This window comes from Lutra lutra, chromosome 5, assembly GCF_902655055.1.
Source record: "Lutra lutra chromosome 5, mLutLut1.2, whole genome shotgun sequence".
Taxonomy (NCBI): Eukaryota; Metazoa; Chordata; class Mammalia; order Carnivora; family Mustelidae; genus Lutra; species Lutra lutra.
In genome coordinates, this window is record NC_062282.1 from 77,713,311 (window position 1) to 77,734,338 (window position 21,028).

At 39.1% G+C, this 21,028-nt stretch overlaps 1 protein-coding gene across 2 annotated transcripts in view; it reads left to right on the forward strand.

Annotated features, from left to right (window-relative positions):
- The window catches only part of CTNNA1 (catenin alpha 1), a 181,176-nt gene that overhangs the window by 89,355 nt on the left and 70,793 nt on the right, over window positions 1–21,028 (forward strand). The window lies entirely within an intron of this gene.

A 21,028-nucleotide genomic window follows, 5' to 3' on the forward strand; every position in this document is an offset into this window, starting at 1 on the left:
CTGCTCTGCAGGGAGTCTGCTTCTTCCTCTCTCTCTGACTGCCTCTCTGCCTACTTGTGATCTCTATCTGTCAAATAAATAAATAAAATCTTTAAAAAATGGGCGGGAGACATGAGCAGACATTTCTCCAGTGAAGACCTACAAGTGACCGACATACATGTGAGAAAGTGCTCAGCATCACTCATTATTAGGGAAATGCAAATTAAAACCACAATGAGTTATCGCCTCACACCTGTCAGAATGGCTAAAATCAACAAGACAAGAGACAACAGGTGTTGGTAAAGATGTGTATAAAAAGGAACTCTCATGCACGGTTGGTGGGAATGCAAACTGGTGCAACCACTCTGCAAAACAGGATGGAGGTTCCTCAGAAAACTAAAAATAGAACTATCCTAGAATCTAGCAGTCATACTACTGGTTATTTACCCAAAGAATACAAAAATACTAACTCCAAGGGATACATCCACCCCTATGTTTATATGGCAGCATTATTTACAGTAGCCAAATTATGGTAACATCCCAAATGTCCAATGATTAATGAATGGGTAAGGAAGTGATATAGGTATGCAATGGAATATTACTCATCCCTAAAAAAGAATGAGGTTTTGCCATTTGCAACAACAGGAATGGATCTAGAGAGTACAGTGCTAAGCAAAATAAGTCAGAGAACAACAAACACCTTAGATTTCACTCATGTGTCATTTAAGAAAGGAATGAACAAACACACAACAATCTTAACTGTAGAGAACAGTTGGTTACGGGGGGAGGGGTTGGGGCATAGTTGAAATAGGGGAGGGAATTAATAGCTCACCTATCTTGATGAGCATGGAGTAATATATGGGACTCTTTATATTTAAATCACTGTATTGTCCATCTGGAACTAATACTACAATGTATGTTAACTACATTGGAGTTAAAATCATGTGGCTCTTCTCTATCTTTAAAATTCTCTTAGTTGAGATTTAGTGGTCCTCCTACTGGTTTGATGAACCTATCAAATTTGAAGCTTTGATTTCTCTCCAGGGATATTTGAACTACATGTTTGCCAGTATGTATTAATTATGGCACGAGAACAACTTTTTGTACCTAAAAGGTTTTCTGTGGAGTGATGTAGTTCTTTTTTTTTTTTTTAAAGGTTTATTTATTTGACAGATAGAGATGACAAGTAGGCAGAGAGGCAGGCAGAGAGAGAGAGAGAAAGAGGAGGAAGCAGGCTCCCTGCGGAGCAGAGAGCCCGACGTGGGGGCTCGATCCCAGGACCCTGGGATCATGACCTGAGCCGAAGGCAGAGGCTTAACCCACTGAGCCACCCAGGCGCCCCAAGTGATGTAGTTCTTGACAACTACAGTGAGTTTGAAAAAGAACCTAAATTCCTCAAGTGTTTGTGGCCTAAATACAGGGATGAGGATTGTACCTATATCACAGCATGGTTGGAAAGGGTTTTAATACTACTGCTACTATTATCAGTATTATTACTAACAAATTTTTGTATTTTGAATGGTTTAAACCTTCAGGTTCTCTGTTTTTCACTTTTATTTTTTTTTATTTTTTTTATTTCAGCGTAACAGTATTCATTGTTTTTACACCACACCCAGTGCTCCATGCAATCCGTGCCCTCTCTAATACCCACACCCCGGCTCCCCAACCTCCCACCCCCCGCCCCTTCAAAACCCTCAGATTGTTTTTCAGAGTCCATAGTCTCTCATGGTTCACCTCCCCTTCCAATTTCCCTCAACTCCCTTCTCCTATCCATCTCCCCTTGTCCTCCATGCTATTTGTTATGCTCCACAAATAAGTAAAACCATATGATAATTGACTCTCTCTGCTTGACTTATTTCACTCAGCATAATCTCTTCCAGTCCCGTCCATGTTGCTACAAAAGTTGGGTATTCATCCTTTCTGATGGAGGCATAATACTCCATAGTGTATATGGACCACATCTTCCTTTTTATTTATTTATTTATTTATTTATTTATTTATTTATTTATTTATTTATTTGACAGAGAGAGAGATCACAAGTAGACGGAGAGGCAGGCAGAGAGAGAGAGAGAGAGGGAAGCAGGCTTCTTGCTGAGCAGAGAGCCCGATGCGGGACTCGATCCCAGGACCCTGAGATCATGACCTGAGCCTAAGGCAGCGGCTTAACCCACTGAGCCACCCAGGCGCCCCTGGACCACATCTTCCTTATCCATTCGTCCCTTGAAGGGCATCTTGGTTCTTTCCACAGTTTGGCGACCGTGGCCATTGTTGCTATAAACATTGGGGTACAGATGGCCCTTCTTTTCACTACATCTGTATCTTTGGGGTAAATACCCAGTAGTGCAATTGCAGGGTCATAGGGAAGCTCTATTTTTAATTTCTTGAGGAATATCCAAACTGTTTTCCAAAGTGGCTGCACCAACTTGCATTCCCACAGTTTTTCACTTTCACCTGTTCTGCTTTACTACTTTACAGTGATCTCTTAGAGTAGTCAAATTTCTTTCTTTTCTTTCTTTCTTTTTTTTTTTTTTTTTAAAGAGTAGTTCAGTTTCTCATTCTGCTGAGTGAAGGAGCTAATTCCTTCCTTCCCTCCATCTACCCTCTCCCCTCTTCTCTTTCAGCAGTGGTCAAATACATTTAGAGAATTATCCCTTTTTAAGGTGCCTTCTGGTAATACTGTCTAAAGACTGCATTAGTTTTTTAGCCAAATATGTTCCTGCTGATTGTGTTGCAGAGGTTATTTTATTGTTCTCCGTTTGTCTTAACTGTCTTGCCTGAAGTTGGTGGCCTTATTCCCAGATTCATAATATGTTCTCTGTACTTTTAAAATGTATATTATGCTTGGGTCTGACATACTTCTTTATAGTTAATTCTGTGTTGTCTGGCATGGGGAAGCGGGCCCTGATCATCAGTGTTCATTCTCTTCATTGAGTTTTGTATAGGTATCTCTGTATAAAACCCCTTCATTATTCTTTCCCAGTCACTTTGGATTTACTTGGTGATTGCATTTGAAATAGTTTTTTTTTTTTTTTAAGATTTTATTTATTTATTTGACAGACAGAGATCACAAGTAGGCAGAGGCAGGCAGAGAGAGAGAGGAAGGGAAGCAGGCCCCCTGCTGAGCAGAGAGCCCGATGTGGGGCTCGATCCCAGGACCCTGGGATCATGACCTGAGCCGAAGGCAGCGGCTTTAACCCACTGAGCCACCCAGGCGCCCCTGAAATAGGTTTTTTATTTGAATACTATAACTGTTCATATAGTTTCTTGTTCATTTTCTATAAGTTGTGTTTATATTTCCTCTGTAGTTTATTAAAGCATCTTTCTAGCCCTAAAGGAAAATGTGGTTATGAATAAGACTTTCTCTGGTCTTATTAGTAAACCCACTAGATCATCATTTAAGAGAATTTACATATTGTAGAGCTGATTAAATAACCAGAAACAGCAATTTTAACCCTTGCCTTATAGTATAAAAAGATACTTGAATAGGTGGTGTGTGGTCCAGAAATTTCTTTTCCTTTATGTTCTAATCTTTCTCTTTAGAACTCTAAAATGGTTGAACAGAAGAATCTTATTAGGAAGAATCTTTGTATTTAAACCAGGCTGACAGAAGTGAGGCATGTGTGCTGGTTGGCACCATTGCTCTTCACTTATGAGATATGAACAGTTGCCTTCAGACGTTTTTTGTGAACTTACTCATTGGATTAATGGTTAGTTGCTTTAGAAATGATGCTGAAACTAAGAGTAATGGGAAAGTGTTTCATTTGCTGGCTCTCACAGTTTTGAAAAAGTTAGATCTCTTGTTGAGCTGATTATCTTTACGGCTGTATTATTTCTTTATACCCAATAAAAAGTTGTTTTCTTAATTCTTAAGATAGGTAAAGTATGTGCATGGTTCAAATTGAAAGGGTATAAAAGAGTGTGTAGTGAGTATAGAGAAAGCTCCTTTTCATTCCTGTTATATCTCCATCCACTTTCTCTTCTTATAGTTTATTTTATCTCCTTCCAGAAATCTTTGATGTAGATGTAGTAAAGTGCAGCACAAACATAGAAACACATACACACAAGTTAAGGTTTGTATGTATGTCTGTATTGAGAGTTACATTATTTGATTATAAAAACAGACTTTACTATGATAATTCGCTGATACCTACTTTTTTTACCCCTAAGTATTATATACTTTGCTCTTAAGGCCACTGAATTTCATTCCACATGTATCTCCCCCAACCCCACAAAACCTTCTATATTCTTTTCCTTACTCCTAAGTAAGCTATTTCTGTCTTTGCTTTCCTTCTTTCTTGGATATTTAATCTTGGAGCCCTCTGTTCTGTTCTTTCTACTGTGGCAACAGCTCATAGTACCTTGTTGGAGAGAAGTCTATAAACCTTACATGTCTGGGATGTATTCATTGAGTTTTGTTTCATGTCTGAATTGCTTTTCAACCAAGTCAGATTGAGTTGTTTTTGCCTGTGTGTTCTATTACTGACTGTTCTCTGTAATGCTGAGGTTACTTTTATTTAACGAATAATTACTATTAATAATAGCACATCTTAGCCTATTATCTGTATAGTCAGTAGGTATTTACTATCTTCTTTGAAATGTTTATTCCAGAATGTCAGTTCTCTTTACACTTTATAATTCATTACCTTTTCTCGACACAGATCCTTGAAAGTAGTCTTCAGGGGTGCCTCAGTAACGTTCGGCATCTGCCTTCTGCTTGGGTCATGATCCCAGCTTCCTGGGATCAAACCCCGCATTGCGTTCCTGCTGGGTGGGGATCCTGCTTTTTTTTTTTTTAAATAAGATTTTATGTATTTATTTGGCAGGCAGAGAGGCAGGCAGAAAGGGGGTGGGTAGCAGGCTCCCTGCTGAGCAGGAAGCCTAATGCAGGCTTGATCCCAAGATCCTGGGATCATGACCTCAGCCGAAAGCAGAGGCTTTAACCCACTGACGCAGGGGAGTCTTCCTCTCCCTCTCTCTCTGCTTGTATTCCTTCTCTTGCTCTCTCTCTGTCACATAAATAAATAAAACCTTTATTTAAAAAAAAAGAAAGTAGTCTTCATTCACTATAATAACTTTGAAGGTTTTGTCATTTTACTATAGTCTCTCTCAGTTTTGCATATCTGACAGTTCCTTTGGTTTTTAACTACTGACCCTGGCTTTTGTCCAGTAAACCTTCATTTGTTTTCCTAACTTTGAGTAATGGTTTTGGAGTTCAAAAGGTGATACCTCTACACATTTAAGATTTGCCTGTTACTGCTACAAAGAATTCAGGACAGTGGAACACATCCCTATCTAATAAATATCTTTTGTTTGTCTGATAGTAGTTTCTCTTTACCAATACTGGACCTTTAACTTTAGCCATGCACAGAGTTTTTACACTCTTCTTTAGGGGATATTGAATATTACCTAAAGCTATATGGTTGGTAAAAATTGATATGCTGTGCTCTAGAATGAAAGACTGTTCAATAAATAAATAAAGACAAAAAGTGGCAGTAGAAAACATGTAGTATAATGTAACCATTGGTAACATGCTTGGAAAGTTTAGGTTTAAGATGACTCCGCAGAATATTCTGTCTAGAGCATGTCATGGATAATCAGAAGAGGAGAGCCCATAATCCCTTTTTTTCTTTATTGGGCTTCTTTCTCATTGAGCCTCTTTTCCTGTCCTGCTAGTCACTGTTGCACCTGATCTCTGACCCCAGAGTTTCTGGGGCACTTGGTCTTTTTTCATCCAGAGGTTGTCCATTTGGTCATGGCAGCTGTTCGTGGGAGGTAATGCTTCGCTTCTTGTGGGTACAGGTGGACTATGATCGTGTCATTTTGGGGATGGAGATTTCCGCCTCTCAGCTGGGGAGGTACTCCATATATGTTCAACATTTGTTGAACATGGGTGGTACCCAGTCAGTAGTGCTCCAGTGCTGGAGCAGGATTCTGGAGGCCTTTTCTGGTCCTGGCTTTAACCTTTTAAAGTAATGGTGTATGTGCGCATGTGTGTGTGTGTGTGTGTAAGTGTGTAAGTGTGTGTATAAGGGTTTGTAATATTTCAGTAGTTTTAATAGTGCCTCATTGTATTGCCATGAATTTGCACCTTGCCTGTGAGGTTGTGGGCCAGTAGCCAAATCCCCTCAGCTCATAAAATTTCCTGCTTCCATGCTCAGCTCAGCTCAGGGAGGTACTTTCTTTTACCTTTTCCTTGGGCGGCATTCCAAGGCAGTGATTCTACTCTATTCTTCACTGTATATCTTTTTTCCCACCGCTTTCATTCTTCTTTCATTTTTTGCTTTTTTCCAACCTTTTTAGAAGGTTGTCCCTTCCTTTCCAAGATCCAGTGAATCTGATTACTACTATAGTTCACTTACAGGTCCTTCTTAAAGCCTATATTGCCTTTCAGAATACTGTAATCATAAGAAATCAGGCTTCATTTTTAGCAGTGGAACTACATGATACAAAAATGTATAAATGCAAAGAAAATCCTTTTAAAATATTTATACACAATCTCTCTCTCTCTCTCTCTCTCTCTCTCTGTCACACACACACACACACACACACACACACACACACGAGCTTTTCCTTATACTGAGCTTTCTCCCCCATCCTGTATCTTTCTCCCCCAAAGAACCAGTGTTAGCAGTCAGGTATGAGTATCTCTATACTTTACTTATGTAGTAGACCTCCAGTCTCCACACCCCTAACCCCAATGTAGGTGTTAGTTAGTTTTTTGTTTTTTGTTTTGCATAGTTACTTGTTCAAAGTGAGATCATTACTTACAAATTGGTATCTTTCTGTTCAGTAGTACCTCATGGAAGTCCTTTGACTTCTCCTAGTTTACCTCTGATTCATTCTTTTGATTGCTGACTAGTATTTCATGGTATGGATATATCATAAATTATCTGACAATTTCCCTCTTGACAGCATTTGGTTAATTTTTTTTTTTTTAATTTCTTTTAAGCACTAGGAACAATGTGGCAGTGCCTTGTGTTTGCTGCTTTATTTCTATGAAATAGGTTCTTGAGAACAGAAGAATAAAAGAATAGATTATTTTATTTCTATGAAATTGCTGGGTTTAATGTACATGTATATCTTCATCTGAAGAGATGTTGGCAGATTTAGGCTTTTCTAAAAAAGCCACTATTTATAGGTCTACCACTAATGTAAGACAGAAAATAGCCTTTTCTTTACATCCTCTAATAGAAAGTGTTGTAATTTTTCTGATCCTATGGGTATGAAGTCGTAGTTCATTATATTTTAATTTACATTTCCCTGACCACTTTTAAAATAATTTTTTTCATATCCTTGTAGGTCATTGAATTTACTCTCCTGTGAGTTGCCTATTCATATCCTCTGCTCATTTTTCTAATGACTTACGTGTCTTTTTCTTTGCTGGAGCTCTTTGTTTGTATATTATCGATATTAACCTAATACCTGCCCATCTGCATTGCATATGTTTTTTCTAAGTCTGTCCTTTGCCTTTTGATATTGCATATGATTTTCTTCCCTTTCCCCCCCCTTTTCACCATAGCAGAGTTCTGTTTTTATTTTTATTTATATGTGTTTATCTCTTATTTTGTGGCTAGGGGATTTTTGTAGGGTACAGATTCCTTTCCCACCTTGGATTAATTACACACACACACACACACACACACCCCTTTGTGTCACTTAGGGTTCATTCACCGAGGTAGAGCAACTATGAAAGACATAAGGAGTTTAGTGATTTGACATGCAATCATGGGAACAGATTAAATAGTTTGTATGAGCCTTTTGCTTATGTATCTGGTGCTGGAGCCAGAGATGAGCAGAGCATGCAGTCTGTAAGAAAAGGTACGTGTGAAACCGGGTCACTCTGGAACATGAGCTGGGCCTCATGCGAACAGTCTGGAACTCATATTGGCCTCTTCTTACATCTGTGCCTCCAACTTTGATGACAGAGATTTCCTGAAGAAGGTGGCTTCCTTTATTATAGGTTGAGATATGCACCTGACCTAGAAGTCAGCAAAGCTGAAGGAGAAAATCCTGTAGGAGTTGTTTTGATTATTGACCTATGCTAACAAAATGAGCCAGCAAAGCTACAATGTGTGTGACCTGCATTAGTGCCTTGTACCTGTACCACCTTGCCAGCATAAGAAAGATGGTTGCTGCTTCATTTCTGCCTTCCAAATCTCATGCAAGGTTGTCTCATGTGGTCCAGTCTGATGTGGAACTGTATAGGGAAGGGACTTCTGGGAAATGTAGTTCCAGATTAGCTAAATTGGCTCAGGACAAATGATGTCAAAATCTTTCATCTGCCTGTTGTGAGGTACGTGTTCTAATTTATTATTTCTTCCATTTGGATAGGGACTTTTTTTTTTTTCCTTTAAGATTTTCATTAGAGAGCAAGCGAGTGGGAGCGCACAAGTAGGAAAGCGGTAGAGGGAGAGGGAGAAACAGCCTCCCCGCCGAGCAGGGAGCCGGATGGGGCTGATCCCAGGACCCTGAGATCATGACCCAAGCCGAAGGCAGACACTTATATGACTGAGCCATCCAGGTGCCCTGGGACTTAATAAATAGGCCATCTTTTCCTCTAGTGAATTGAAATATGACTTTGTCAAGTATTAAGTTATACTAGCAAATATTTACTTGAGTTTAAATTTGCGGAATTGGTCCAAACTTAGTTTAACAGGTCTTTATTTTTCTTTTTGTTTGGTCTTTGAAATGCTTGTTGGTAAATGACAGGACATTTCCTACATTTACTAATTGTGTGCTCAATCAGGTGTTTTTTTGGGGGAGGAGGATATTATTTATTTGATAGAGAGCACACACCCAGGGGAGGGGGAGACACTCCCTACTGAGCAGGGTACCCCACGTCAGGCTTGATCCCAGGACCCAGAGATCATGACCTGAGCCAAAGGCAGATGCTTAAATGACTGAGCCACCCAGGTGCCCCTGTGCTCAATCAGTTTTATTAAATCAGGAATTAACTTACAGTAATAGCTACTGCTTGAGACTTAGAAGCCTCCATTAGCGGTTACTCTTTAGGAAAGAAATCTTAATTCCGTAACTGTACAACAAAGGTGTATTTCCAATTCTTGCTTAGGAATGGAATAAAAATAAGGGCTGTATTGAGCCCTGCATTGGGCTCCCTGCTCTTGGGGAGCCTTCTTCTCCTTTTCCCTCTGCACCTCCCCTGTGCTCTCTCTCTTTCTCGAGCTCTCTGTCTCAAGTTTAAAAAAAAAAAAAAAGGAACTTAAAACAGAAGAATGGGATAAAAATATTCAGAAGGAATATGCTGTGGCTGTGTGTGTGTGTGTGTGTGTGTGTGTATGAAACACATGCAGAAATAGTACAGAAGAAGGAGAAAGGAGTGTTGAGCTCTGTGGTTCTAGGAAGGAATTTTCACATTTCAAATGAGAGTTTGACATTGACATATTGTGAATACAGAGTCCTTTGTAAAAATTTCATGGTTGAATATAATTGCCTGACTTTGAGCTGTTAGGTTTTATAAAAATTCTTTCACACAGGTCATTTTAATTGTTGAGCATCAAAATTTATTTGACTTGGATGGATGGAAGACAACCAGTCAGGGAACTGCTGTAGTGATGGTTTTCAGAGCCTTTCCTTCTCTAGCAAAATATGACAAACCTGCCTTTCACAATTCTCATTGACATCGCATCTGCAGGATTTTATACTTGTAAATAGTTTTAAGAATATTTATTTTGTTTTTATTTTTACCCGCATCTGCAAATTTTGTGTGGATATCTGCAGTTTATTTATAGATATACAAGTTTCTGAATGCGGGCATTGAATATGATGCTACACATATTCAAGTGAGAGGTTCTTTTTCTAATCAAGTAAAAATGGCCGGTACAAGACTCGAATTTAAAGGGAGGAGCCAAAGTTAAAAAAGAAAATCTTTGACAAGAAATGAGCTAAATAATGGCTTTCTCTGTGAAATAAATAGAGGCTGTTTTGTCTTGATCGTGGGTCTTTTTGCTTCCATTTTTCCCTAACTGAACACATGTACTTGTGCCTGTGCACACACTCTCTTTTTACATAGACTTAAGTGAAAAGTGTAAATGCTCGAGAGCTCCCAAGTAAGGAAAGACAATGAAAAGATGAATGAGTGGGCTGGCAAGCATCACTGGAGAGAAACTTGAGTGGGAGAAGAAGAGGAAGAAAGAATGGTTTGACAAACTCCTCCAACTGCAGTAGTGTAAAATACAGACATTTTGGGGTACAGGGAAAACAGTAAAGGATTTTAAGGGCAGAATTGATTTGAACCCACTAGATCCCTCTCTTAGGGAAGAAATGCCCATGGAGTCTTTTTGGGGACATTTTTCCAGTTTTTTGGGGGGGTTTTTTTGGTCTAGTTTAAAAATTTACTTGTTTATTTGACAGAGAGATAGAGAGCATAAGTAGGTAGAGCGGCAGGCAGAGGGAGAGGGAGACAGCAGGTTCTCCACTGAGCAGGGGGTTGATGCAAGGCTTGATCCCAGGACCCTGGGATCACGACCTGAGCCAAAGGCAGCCACTTAACAGACTGAGCCACCCAGGCGCCCCTCTTTTTTTTTGTCTGATTTATTGTGATGTCCTCTTATCCTTCCTTATTGTGTATAGATGGTATTCATTAAAAGAGGTATGTCTTTTTAATAATGTCATCCTGCATGGAAAGGGATTTCTTACCCTTTGGGATATACACTGGGATTTCTCTGCAGCACTTGCAGTGCATTTTCACTGATTCCCATGGAGTTTGAAGTACCAGTTGTAACCCTTGACAGATAATTTCAGTTTATAGAGAAAATACATTGGGATTTTTTTAAAGAAGATTTTATTTATTTGGGAGAGAATGAGAGAAAGAACATGAGAGCGGGGAGGGTCAGAGGGAGAAGCAGACTCTGTGCCAGACAGGGAACCTGATGTGGGACTCAGTCCTGGGACTCCAGGACCATGACCTGAGCCAAAGGTAGTTGTTCAACCAACTGAGCCATCCAGGCTCCTAACATTGGAGCCTGAGATTTTGGGGGATTTTTTAATGTGAAGACCAAAACTGATCCCTACAAAGAACAAACCCATTGCTATCTTTTTAACCTTTATGTTTTAACCAAGGAGACTAACGAGCCAGCCCTCATGTATAGTTCCTGTATATAAGTATTATTGTGGATGCAGGAAATTGCAGATTTACCAGTAAAACCTTTATAACAGCAATGACAGAAAAATCCAACACATACTGGATAAAACATTTTTTTTTTCTCCCTGTTTCCTAAAAATTTGTATGTTGTTGAGTTTTAATTTCCTTTTAGCGTAGAATGCTGTTTTACTGATGGTTCTTAGTTGTGGACAGTTCCCTGAAGGTGTATGGAGCATTCACACTTCATATAGTGTTTGGTTGGTGAGACAGGGTCTCCACTCTGTCACTGTCTTAGCAGAAAGAACAGCATGTCCCTTTTCTTATAAAAAGGAAGAGCTGGAAACAAAAGCAACAAGAGTTGATTTCTGGTAGGTTTTCCCCAACTTTTGTTAAATCAAAATTAATGTATAATTGTTAAGTCTTGGAAAAAGTCTGCACATCTTTATAATTTTCATGGTTTGCCCAAGTGAAGGAATTTATTAGCTAGTCTTGATTATAATATCAAATGTGGAGGAAAAAAAGAAGTGTACATATTTGAGACATACTGAAGAGCTTCCATAATTACGATTTCTGAAAGAATATTTCTAAAGGAGAATAAAATATTTGATTATGGGGAAGGAATGAAAAACATGTTAGAGTTAAATCCGGGTAGGGAATGAAGGGATTCTGAAATATCGAAACTTGTTTCAGTTGTTGATTGTGAAGTGTAACCCTTAAGACGTCATGTTTCATCTTCAGTTTCTGTTATTAGGATGGGAGGTAGATAACAGTTTGAGCTTTTATTAAGATCGTATTGGCAGTCATACCCCACATAGTTTTTAACAAAAACAGCAGTTCCACTGAGATTTCTAACAGTGAAGTCATTAATGAACCTCTTATTTATGAAAGTAACAAATTAAACCTTACATTAAGATTCTTTTGTAGCGGGCACCTGGGTGGCTCAGTGGGTTAAGCCGCTGCCTTCAGCTCGGGTCATGATCTCAGGGTCTTGGGATCGAGTCCCGCATCGGGCTCTCTGCTCAGTGGGGAGCCTGCTTCCCTCTCTCCCTCTCTGCCTGCCTCTTTGTCTACTTGTGATTTCTCTCTGTCAAATAAATAAATAAAATCTTTAAAAAAAAAAAAAGATTCTTTTGTAGCATGTGAGGGAGTAAAATTAACAGGTTGTCACTACACTGTGCTTCTCTGTTTCTGTTTAGTATTTGCACCACATTAGGGAGTCAGAAATGATTGTTCTAAAAGTTTAAGACTTTTATCTTGCAAAAATGTTAACAGTATATAACTAAGAGTGGGAAAGGGGTAGGTTTTACTAGAATGAATGGGATCCTAGCAAGAGCTTTGCTTCATACTTGACAAAGTAGAAACCAGCCCTGCCTTTTTCTGTGTGTCTAATTCATAAGAGGAAGTCCCTTAATTGACACTTGGTGGGGGGGGAACCTGCAAATGAAAAATGTGGAGGAACTGTCTTTTCAGAAAATAATTTTAGATTGGAGATTAATAGGTGAAACCTCAAGATGTAATATTGGAACCCAGAGGCTCTTTTTATTTATTTATTTTTATTTAGCGCATCTTGGTGAATGAATGATGTCTTACCTCCTTTCCCCCTCATACCATAACTTTCTGCCTGTTTCTCTTGAGCAAGGCTTTTCAAGAGAGCCATTTGTTCTTTCTCAGCGGACCGTTGGTTCTTACTCTTTTGCCTATCCTTTAAATAAATCTCTTTCCCTTATCCTTTTTCCTTAGCAGGCCTTCTTAAAGTTCTGGGTTTTGTTTTTCTCAGCAAAACAAGGAAGATTGCCAGAATACATTTTTCTTAATCACTGCTTTGATCATCATATCCCAGCCATCTCCAGAGATCTGGAATGGTTGCTCTTGCTGACCATGTTAAATTTATACACCCTTTCTGGTTCCCGAGTCTCCCTGTCATTCGGTTCACTTTAGCTGTACTTACTGGTAGATTCTGTCAGATTGGTGGTTTTGGCTGCCCCTGCACCCAGCTATATTAAAATTCTGTTGGTACTTGCAGCACAGTTAACGGCTCCTTTTCCACTACATTCTTCTTTGCCCTCCATGTTCTCTGAATATCAGCAATCTAAGTAGCACTGTCCACATTTTTTGGCTGATTTTCTTTTTTTAGCTCTTCACTGAATATTGTTTTATCTCATAGTGGAAGTTGAAGTAGTACTTGTTGAAATATTTAAAAATACTTAGTAGTCGTTGTCATCATCATCATCATACAGCTTACGCTTTAACAATTACTGTGTGCCAGGAAGTGTTACAACTTTTATGCACATATTCCCATATACTCTTCAGAGCATGAGTTATGTACCATTAAGGCATAAGTGACTGGCTCAAGATCTCACAGGTAGCATGTGGATGTGCTATATTTTGAACCTAGTCTGACTCGGGTCTAAGCTATTAACCATCATGTAATGCTGTTGGTTCAATTGAGAGGAATAGTGTGTAGATTGTCAATGTCATAAATTACAACTGTAGGTTTATATTTTCCTTTCCTCCCAACATTTTTTTTTAAGATTTTATTTATTTGACAGAGAGAGATCACAGGCAGAGAGGCAGGCAGAGAGAGGGGGGAAGCAGGCTCCCTGCTGAGCAGAGAGCCCAATGCGGGGCTCGATCCCAAGACCCCAAGACCATGACCCAAGCCAAAGACAGAGGCCTAACCCACTGAGCCACCCAGGTGCCCCTCCTCCAAACATTTTATTAAGAAAATTTTCATACAGAGAACCTGGAAGAATTGTACAGTGATCACTCATTCATATATATAGACATAAATACACACACACCCACACACACCCACCCACTCATTTCCTAGATTTTGTGATTAACATTTTGTTAGATGCTTTATCACATATTTATCTATCCCTGTATCCATCTTATTGTTTAGATGTATTTTAAAATCATTTGGCAGACACTTGTATACTTTATCTCTAAACACTGCAGCGTGCATACACTGGAGTTCCATTTTTTTTATGGAAAATTTTGTACACAAATGTACAGATTGTAAGTGTACTATTTGGTGAGTTTTGATCAGCACACATACTTTGTAATCCAAATCACTATCAGAGAAAATATGGTTATCTTTTTAGTGAATATTTGTAGTTCAAGTACAAGAGCTAGGTGTACCTTTGCCCCAAATTAAATCCTGCTTTTCTGATTGTCCCATGATCTTTGATTGGTTCTTTAATTTATTGCACTGACCTCATTGAGGACAGGGCCATATCTAGCATCTACTAGGTATGTTCCATGCAAGGTTCCATGAATGATGGACTTGTAGTCATCATTCTTATAGTAATTACTTGTAGTAATCATTCTCACTTCTAAAACAGTGTATGTGCAGACCTTTAATTAGCAACAATTTCTTTGATAGGTAATGTTTTAAAGTAATTTTCCTGAATCAGGCTGACTTTATTCCCATTTGTTTTCCAATAGAACATTCTTTGCTCAAGTGACTTTGATGTTGAGGGGATGCTGCCCTTGAAACTTGTCATTTTTTGTTGACTGCCATTTGGTAAGATATTGTTTAAATATGTCACAGATTGACATAAGAGGAAGGTGTGTTTCTCTGAGTCTCTTCTCCATCTATACTCATCCCCCCTGGTAATCTCATTCAGTTCTGTGACTTTAAATACCCATGTTTACTATGATGACTTCAAAATTTGTATTTTCAGTCTAGATCTCTATCCTGGACTTGTCATCTCTACTTGAATAGCTAATAAACATTTCGATTTTAGTATGTCAAAAACTGAATCTCAATCTTTCCCATCGGTCTCCCCTTCCCAGATAATGTTCTCAATTCCAGTTGGTAACAAAGGCTTGGAATTCAATTAAGTTTAAATGTTAGTTAATAACAAAATAAAGCAGCTAGCCCTTTCTTGGGTTTTATCTGATCCCCAGGCCACCTTGCCTTCCATTTAAACTGAGGGGGAGGGTGTGTGTGTGTGTGTGTGTGTGTGTGTGTGTGTGTGTTTATTTATTTATTTATTTATTTTTAAGATTTTATTTATTTATTTGACAGAGAGAGATCACAAGCAGGCAGAGAGGCAGTCAGAGAGAGAGGAGGAAGCAGGCTCCCTGCTGAGCAGAGAGCCCGATGCGGGGCTCGATCCCAGGACCCTGAGATCATGACCTGAGCTGAAGGCTGCGGCTTAACCCACTGAGCCACCCAGGCGCCCCGTGTGTGTGTGTGTGTTTAAAAATTGACATAAAATATTTAAAAGGCAAGATTTTCAAAATATTGTTTATATGTTTGGGAGGCTAGTTGATTTGTGTTTTTTTTTTTATAGAAATATGTTTAATAGTTTTTGTAATTTATGGTGATGCCTTTGGTGGGAATGTCAACTAGCTAGACTTTAAATAAACTATAGTTTGTTCAGTTCTTCACATTTTATCTAATTCCTCTCACTTCTAATTTTAAGTGAGCATGAAATGGGTGATATCACTTACGCACTGTGATGTTTTTCTGACACCGCAGAAATGCTGCTTCACAAAGGGAGAGAATGCCTGACCACCTGCTGTTAGGTTTTCATGGAGAGTAAGAGATAAATGTTAGACTGGCAGTTTTAACACTATAATAAAATGGGTTTAGTTGTTGGAAGTTGATGGCAAGTGTCAGAGAGCAGTTTTGCACACATTGGCCTGAAGGGGTTGTCAGGAGAGAAGAGGAAGATGTGGTGATATGGCAGTGTTCTAGATGCCTACAAGAGTGTGCTGAGAGTGGTGATTCTTTTCCTTTTCTTTCCCAGAGCTGTTATTTTTTTTTTCCTTGTGAGCTTCCTGGTAAGTTAGGGAGGTTGGTGAGAGAGGAGTAGCAACATCAGGGTCACTTGTGAACACAGCTGTTAGTGTGTGTGCCACATGTGGCAATCCTAGCATTATCAGTGTCTCATGCTCATGTCTTTTTTCCTGTGGTGAACAAAAACTCAGAAAGTACTTACACATGAAAGATCAATGTTTTTGTAGCCAATTTTATGGAATCCTGACAAAACTGGTATAACATTTTACAGCATAGATGAGGGGGGGTAAGGATTATGGCCTATCCTTACCCCAAGAATTCGACATTTCTGAAAATTTCATAACCATATCCTGTGTACCCATGTCCTCTTTGCCCCGAGGCACGTTCCCCATCCCTGAATAAAACCAGTAAAATAACTATTCATATTAAAGATGTGAAAGGTGTTGGGAATTTTGTTTGGCCAGAGAGCTGGCCAGAGAGTGAATGCTAATTATTAGTGCAACAGGGTACTTTTCTCAAATGACTTGTGTTTTTGGTCTTTTGAAAGTAAAAACATAACGAATGAACATCTGATACTTAAATCTTCTACAAAGGGAAAGGTAGACTGAGAGGGCAACTCTGGTGAGTGATTTTGTTCCTATTACTGTCTCCCTAATTGTGGGGATCATTTTGCAGCTGATAGGCACTTAGTTTTGTGAAGTCAAGGAGTATCTTTAAAATTTCTGGGGTGCCTCAGTGGCGCAGTCGGTTAAGTGTCTGACTCTTGGTTTTGGCTCAGATTGTGATCTCAGGGTCATGAGATTGAGCCCCGCGTTTGGCTCCATGTTCAGCATGGAGTCTGCTTGATACTCTTTCTCTCTCTCCCTCTCTGCCTCCCACCCTCTCATGTGTGTGCGCTCACACGCTCTCTCTCAAAAAAAGAAAAAAAATAGGGTTATTTTTTATAGAAGATTGGTCCTCAGCTTTGAATACACTGCAGCTGAATGGTTTCTGCTCATTAAGGTGCTTTTCCTTGGAATTTCCTTGGATAATCGGGTATGGGAAAAGTTTGTAAAACTGAGGGTCAAAAACCAAGCCCAGTGTCAAGAGATGTGGGAAATGGAAATGAAATGGAGAAAAGTTGTGGATGAAGGAGGAGATAAAGTGTTCTTCCTTGCTGGACAAACTGGATCATGATCTTAGGAAGACTAAGAAAGTTCTTGTCTTAAAAAATTTGGGCCATAATAATGTGTGTATTCATTCAGACAGTCTAATTCTGAACAAGCTTTATATTTAACATTTTGGTAATATGGAGGATCATCAGCAATCATGAAACATAACCCTGCTATATGCACTGAACTGATAAGTTATCTTTGTGGTTTTAAATTTTCATACCTCCCTTCATATCAATGATTCTAGCAAATCTGCCTACAAACCAAATCTGCCACAGTTGGATGGGCTTCTTCCTAAATTAGATGTGGTAGACTTGAAGGCATTTATCTTCTAAGCAAAAAAAAATAAACATAATCGTGATCTTTAATCCTCAGCCATGTATTTTGTCCTAAAAGAAACTTGTCAGAAGCTGAGATACCAATGAGATTATTTCTTCTTTCTTTTGAAAAATAGTATCTGTTTATGATAATGGGTAATACATGTGTCACATATAGTTTTATTGAACAAGGAAAAGAGACATCACTGGATTTTAAGTGACTGCCTTACTCAGAAGGAATTTTGGAATTAGGGATTTTATCTTTTGAAATTTAGCCTTGATTCGTAAAGCCAAAGTAATGTCATACATAATATTATAATACATTTTATAAAGCAGATTACTTGGCTGTGAGTAATGTGGTTAGTTTTATAACGGTACTAGACACAGAAAGTACATCCAGTCTGTTGGCTTATTAAAAGCTGTTGCTATGAGTCTTCATTTTGGATACTATTCATTAGCTTAGTGAGGGAAGGAGACCAGAAACTAAAGAGGTTCCTGAAATAATGCTGAGGTCTAACATGTTTTTAATGTGATTATATTCTCTACTTGATGGATCTCTTGCATCTAGCTCTCCACATGCTGCAGTGAAAAAAAAAGCAAGCATTTATTGAACCTTTACGCTGTTCTAGCCTGTTCTCAGTACTTTACGTGAATTTGATTCCCCTTTGGTTGTTACTACTATTAATTTATTAATTCCATGTTAGGGATGAGAAGCTCGAGGGACAGTGAGGTTGAAGGACTTGTCCGTGGTCACAGGCACAAGTATGGAATAGGTCTCTTAATCACTGTGCTCTTTACTCCTTTTGAAATCTAAATGTTTTTTCTGATAGTTATAGAATGAGGGACAGTTACACTTGTGACAGCCATCAGACCAGTGAATGCTTTATGTTTTTAAATGCATTCTTTCTTAGAAAATTAGTTACCACTTTTAAGATTCTTACCCAAGGAGAGTGGTTAGGGTTATCATCAGCACTAAAGATTATCCATGGAATGTGCTTCTTTTCATTCCTGGTGTAGTTAGAAGATTTTTAAAATTTAAGTTGTACTCCTCATGTTGTAATGGAGCAGATATGCACCAAGTGTCTCGTAGGTGATGGAACACTGTAGTTTGGGTCGCAGGGATGTGATAAGGAGGAGATATTAACTGCTTTCCCAAGTAGGTGCACATTCAGTCTTGCTGACTGTATAGGCTTCATTCACCCTTGGGTCACCACAAAGCATGCAACATGCTTGGGTAGGCTTCTTACTCTTAACTTTTTCAAGGATTTACATGAAGAGCAAGTCTGTCTGTTCTTCATAACCTCCTTGGAGATACTGTCTGACATTTTTTCTTACTGATCCTGCATCTGGCTCTGTTTTATAAATAATTCACAGGGTTTTGCACTTAAGTGTCTCTACCCCAAGTAAACTAGTGTGCTGCTTTTATCAGATGAAAGTTCATGGTTTTGTTCTTTGCCTTAGCCACCAGGGGAAGGTCAAGGTCAAATTAGTGTATACTAGAAATAACTGTCCCATCATTCTGCTAGGGCTTTTTAAAAAAAATAAGTTTAATAAGTTTTAATAAGTTTAATAATAAACTTTTTAAATAATTTTTTAAAAACAAGTTTTCTTTTAATAAGTTATCACAACCCTTTAGAATCTGGTGAAATATTCAGACATACATAAAAACATACATAAAATACTTGCATTGTAATTTCAAGAGGTTCTTGCTTTCTATGAAACATATCCTGGACCCTTAGAGTTAAGAATCCCTGCTTCTGATCTTTTCATATCCATATTTGAACCATTTGGGGCACCTGGTTAAACATCTGCCTTTGACTCAGGTCATGATCCTGGGTCCTGGGATCGAGCCCCTCGTTGGGCTCATGGATCATTGGGGAGCCTGCTTCTCTCTCTCCTGCCTCCTTGCTCATTTTCTATCTCTGTATGGCTCTCTCTCAAATCAATAAATAAAATCTTTAACAAATATATGAACCATTTAGTTCATGTGAATGTATTAAGCTCTGTTTCCTTCACTTCGTAGAAGTAAGTTATATGAAATGATAAATAGTTTTCAAAGGTGTAAGGTGCTGAGCAGTTGCTCTCTGTATATTTGCAGCTAGGCCATGGGAAATGGTTTGGTCTATCTCGAGGAACATTTTTGCTTCTCATGGTGATGAAGCAGGTGGGCTAATATCAGTGGCTGTATAGTTTCTAATTTTTCAAAAGAAGCAACTTAATAGGTTTTACATGTATATATTTAAATTATACACATATGTGTATGTGTGTGTATGTGTGTGTAAATATGTGCAGGTGCACATGTGTATTTTTTTGTACAAATACCACAGCCTAAACATGGAGTTCTTGTGCTCTGAACACAATTTTGAATGGAGAGTCAGTTATTGAAGTTAAAACATTTTTATCTCTCTACCATAGTTTTTGGTCAAGTGTCTTGATGAAAGTTGTAAAACTGCTTTGGGTTTGTCTCTGGGGTTCTCTGGGGTTGCAGTTTTAAAATCTGGTTCTCAAGTGAGGAAAGAGTGTCTTGTGTCTTAGTGTGGTGGTAGAGTTATTGGCCCTGCCTTCAGGCTAATTGTTCACAGATGCTTCTTCATGTTGGGGTGCTGGTGGGAGGTCCTGAGACCCATGTGGGAGGCCATGTGGTAGACTTTGCTCTTGGGCCTCCATGTATTAAGGGTTGGTGTATGTTCAGTTTGCAGACTTTGTAGGATAGGGTGCCTCATTGTACTTGCCTTTGGAAATTTCTCTTTAATGTCCCCTGTGGCTAGGGGAAGGGAGGCTCAACATGTGTCCCTAAAGAGTGTTCCCAAAACTTTGGCTGCTGAGGAGGAACTCATGCTAAGAAGGAGCGATGTTTGGAATAGCTATGATTTTTCACCTCTCTTTCTCTCTTTGTGAAAGACGATTTGTAGTACATTTTGTCTAAGGGAGATTTGAGTACCCAGCTGGTTAGATATATTTAAAGAAAGGGAAAAAAATCACTTGAAACAGACCTTGAAGAAATCTATTATAAATTTGAGTGGGAACCTGAGAATGCTGTGGCATACAGGCAAAACTAATTAAAATAGCCGATAAAGAAATGAGATGTAGCTTTACATGGGATTTTCAAGATTTAAATGTACGAGAATTAGGTTAATAAGCTCTTTTAACTCCATATAGTATAGGAATTCAGTTCTTTGTGCAAATTGAAACCACCATCACCTCTGCCTTCTAGTGCATACATGATGAGTTTGACAGTAAAATTTTGTGCTGAGGTTCCTGTCTCTGCCCTTGTTACTGCTGAGATTCCTGGTGTGATAGCTCTCTTAGCCTCTCTGATCCCCTTAATCCTGGGTGAAAGGCCTTGTTTCTTCCTGCGGTGTAGTCCTGCTGCATTGCTCTGGGCCTAGAGAAGTAGCAAGTACATCCAGTCAAATGTGGCAGCTCCTGGCAGTCAGTTCCTTGAGACCAGGGCACTTTCTGCACACCCCTCCACCCCACCCCACCACCATGCTGCCCAGGCATAGCATCCTATCCTGGGGTTGTTTATTCCAAGCAAAGGCCATTACTTAAAAATCTTAGCTTCCTTTACCCTATCCATATTTGCTGAGCTGGTGTCTCAGAGTGGGGTAGGATATATGGGGATCCTAGAGATCTCAGCATGGTCAGCACCTATGGCCATCCCTCTCAGGAATGGTGTGTAAGGTGCTGTTGGTGTCTGTCCCCACCAGAGAACTGCCAAGGTAAAGGC